General features: G+C 41.3%; 1 pseudogene; it reads left to right on the forward strand.

Moving 5' to 3' along the window:
• The first annotated feature begins 1,223 nt into the window (after positions 1-1,223).
• On the forward strand, positions 1,224-2,933 carry LOC120857655 (annotated as a pseudogene).
• The last annotated feature ends 212 nt before the right edge of the window (positions 2,934-3,145 follow it).

The raw sequence follows: 3,145 nt of genomic DNA on the forward strand, positions 1-3,145 counted from the left end.
AGGAATTGTGCACTCCATCAGAGATCTCAAAAGAAATAATCCTTAATGAAGACTGAGGGGAAAGAACAGAAAGTACAGGGGGGAAAAAAGCACAAGATTCATATGGAACATAATGAAAAGCTCTAATATGAGGAGCTCCAGAAAGGGAGGGAGCAAATAGGGCAGAAATCAAATTTGAGTAGACAATGTTTCCAAGGGTACACACTTTCCATCCCTAGTGCAGGAACATTCCACATGATGGGGCAGCTAAGCCTTTGCACCACAATTACTCAAGGCCACGCGCCCTAGAGCCAGTGATCTGCAACAAGAGAAGCTATTGCAATGACAAGCCTGCGCAGCAACTAGAGAGGGCCTCCCACTCACCGTAGCCAGAGAAAGCCCACATACAGCAGTGAAGACCCAGCAAGCCAAAATAAGCAAAGAGAATCTCAGGGAATGTCAAGGATGAGAAACACAAAGAAAACCGTAACTGGGACTTTGATAGTGAAACAGCTGTAAATCAAAGACAAATTCTTAAAAGGTCCCAGATAAAAAAGAGACATGATCTTCCAAGGAGCAATGACCAGAGCAACAGCTAACTTCTCAAGAGAAGGGATGGAAAAAGGAAGACAATAAAATGCTGGAAGGGAGTAACTGCCACCCTAGAATTCCACATTCACTGAAGACCCTTCAAAAATGAAGATGACATTGGGAATTACCCAGCAGTCACTGGTTAGGACTCCACGCTGTCACTGCTGGGGCTTGGGTTCAATCACTGGTCGAGGAACTAAGATCCCACAAGGAAGATGACAAAAAGATGTTTTCAGACCGAAAAAAAAAAAAACCCATAATATTTATCACCAAGGCTTTTTGTTATCAACAGAGTTTCTGTTAAAGGACAGACTGCTTTAGGGAGAAGGGAAAAATAGAAAGGAAAAGGAAATATGGAAATTCCAATGAAGAACAAAGGAGAGGGGGAATATGTGGATAAATCTAAGTTAATATTGATTGGGAAAAAATTATGTCTTGTGAGCTTTAAAATTCATGGCAGCAACAGAGTTAAAAAGTGGGTAAATGCAACTAAAATATCCTAATGTCTGCACGGTCCTGGAAATAGTAAAACTATTAATTTTATGTTTGACTTTAACAAGCATAGTATCAATATTGAATTCTCCTAGGGTAATCAGTAAAAGGATTGTAAAAAAAAAATGTAACTAATAAGTTAACTAGCCCGCGCCCCACTCCGAGTACCGGAGCCGCTGCAGCCAAGTCCGGATCCCACACCGCGCGCCTCCGATGCCCGCCCGCTCGACGGTCACTCCCGGTTCCTTTAGGTTCTAAGTCCAAGATGGCAACTCTCAAGGATCAACTGATTCAGAATCTTCTTAAGGAAGAACATGTCCCCCAGAATAAGATTACAGTTGTTGGGGTTGGTGCTGTTGGCATGGCCTGTGCCATCAGTATCTTAATGAAGGACTTAGCAGATGAAATTGCTCTTGTTGCTGTCATGGAAGATAAACTGAAGGGAGAGACGATGGATCTCCAACATGGCAGCCTTTTTCTTAGAACACCAAAAATTGTCTCTGGCAAAGACTATAACGTGACAGCAAACTCCAGGCTGGTTATTATCACAGCTGGGGCGCATCAGCAAGAGGGAGAGAGCCGTCTGAATCTGGTCCAGCGTAACGTGAACATCTTTAAATTCATCATTCCTAATATTGTAAAATACAGCCCAAATTGCAAGTTGCTTGTTGTTTCCAATCCAGTCGATATTTTGACCTATGTGGCTTGGAAGATAAGCAGCTTTCCCAAAAACCGTCTTATTGGAAGTGGTTGCAATCTGGATTCAGCTCGGTTCCGTTATCTCATAGGGGAGAGGCTGGGAGTTCACCCATTAAGCTGCCATGGGTGGATCCTTGGAGAGCATGGTGACTCTAGTGTGCCTGTATGGAGTGGAGTGAATGTTGCTGGTGTCTCCCTGAAGAACTTACACCCTGAATTAGGCACTGATGCAGATAAGGAACAGTGGAAAGCGGTTCACAAACAAGTGGTTGACAGTGCTTATGAGGTGATCAAACTGAAAGGCTACACATCCTGGGCCATTGGACTGTCAGTGGCCGATTTGGCAGAAAGTATAATGAAGAATCTTAGGCGGTGCATCCGATTTCCACCATGATTAAGGGTCTCTATGGAATAAAAGAGGATGTCTTCCTTAGTGTTCCTTGCATCTTGGGACAGAATGGAATCTCAGATGTTGTGAAAGTGACTCTGACTCATGAGGAAGAGGCCTGTTTGAAGAAGAGTGCAGATACACTTTGGGGGATCCAGAAAGAACTGCAGTTTTAAAGTCTTCTAATGTTGTGTCACTTCACTGTCTAGGCTACACAGGATTTTAGTTGGAGGTTGTAACTCATATTGTCCTTTATATCTGATCTGTGATTAAAACAGTAATGTTAAGACAGTCTAGGAAAAAATCAGTTTCCTAATGTTAGAAATAGGAATGGTTCATAAAACCCTGCTGGATGGCAAGGAATGGTTCATGAAACCTTGCAGCTGTATCCTGATGCTGCATGGCACTTACCTTGCGTGGTCCTAAATTGATTTGTCCAATAATTCAACTTCCTCAAGAGGTACCACTGCCCATGTTGCAGATGCTGCGGTTGCCCTTCAAACCAGATGTGTATTTACTGTGTAATATAACCTCTGGGTCCTTTAGCCAAGGTGCCTAGTCCAACTTTTTTCCCTCCAGTTAATCACATCCTGGGATCCAATGTACAAATCCAGTATTGCATGCCACGTGCATAACTGTTCTAAAGAATCTTATGTACTGTAAGTATCACAATAGTGTACATTGCCTTGTAATGTAAAAAGGAAAAATTACATGAATAAGGCAGCCAACTAAGTTACACCAACTAAAACAATAAATAAAGCTTGAACAGTGACTACTCTGTTAATTAAAAAAAAAAAAGTTAACTATAGGAGGAAAAAATAGAATAATAAAAATCCAAAGAAGGCCAGAAAAGGAAAAAAAGAAAAAGGGACACAGAAAGGGAGGGATAAGTAGAAAATAGCGAAGTTACTGATTTAAACCTAGATTTAACATCAGTGGTTAATTATATTAAATGTGAAAAGATAAATATTCCAAAGAAAATATTAATATTGTCAA

This window comes from Oryx dammah, unplaced genomic scaffold, assembly GCF_014754425.2.
Source record: "Oryx dammah isolate SB20612 unplaced genomic scaffold, SCBI_Odam_1.1 HiC_scaffold_29, whole genome shotgun sequence".
Lineage (NCBI taxonomy): Eukaryota > Metazoa > Chordata > Mammalia > Artiodactyla > Bovidae > Oryx > Oryx dammah.